We start from the raw sequence: 585 nt of genomic DNA on the forward strand, positions 1-585 counted from the left end.
TCAGCAGGGCTTCTGATTGGCCATTGGAGGCTTGATTGGCGGTGCTCTGGCAGCAGCTGGCACCAGCGCAGGAATATCTTCACCGTGTGACTGAAGGTAAGCGGTGGTGGCCATTTTACGGCCAGCTCCATCTCCTTCAAAGACGTTGGGGGGCCCTGAAATGAAAACTCAGCCATGGTCAGAGGCAATGTTCCCTCTAAGCTGTGGGGTCTTGTGAGCAAGAAATCTACTTTGTGAGCTACTGGCATTAAAGTTGTGAGCAAGAGATTTGGCTGCTGGATAAACTCTGGCTCACACATTTTTGTCTTGGCTCAGGAGCCATCCTTCCTGAGCCAAGACAAAAATATGTGAGCCAGAGGCTCAAAAACTGTGAGCTAGCTCACACTAACTCAGCTTAGAGGGAACACTGGTCAGAGGTACTTGGCCTGTCATGTCAGCTTTGGCGGCCATTTTATGGCCTGTTCTGCCTCCTTCAAAGACGCTGGGGACCCCTGAAACCAAAACCACTCTCTGTACAGGTTTCGGGGTGATGTCAGAATTTGGGTGGTGGGGTGGTGGTGGAGGAATCAGCAGCCATTGCAGCAA

Source organism: Gekko japonicus, unplaced genomic scaffold (genome assembly GCF_001447785.1).
Source record: "Gekko japonicus isolate JY-2015 unplaced genomic scaffold, Gekko_japonicus_V1.1 scaffold5327, whole genome shotgun sequence".
Classification (NCBI taxonomy): domain Eukaryota; kingdom Metazoa; phylum Chordata; class Lepidosauria; order Squamata; family Gekkonidae; genus Gekko; species Gekko japonicus.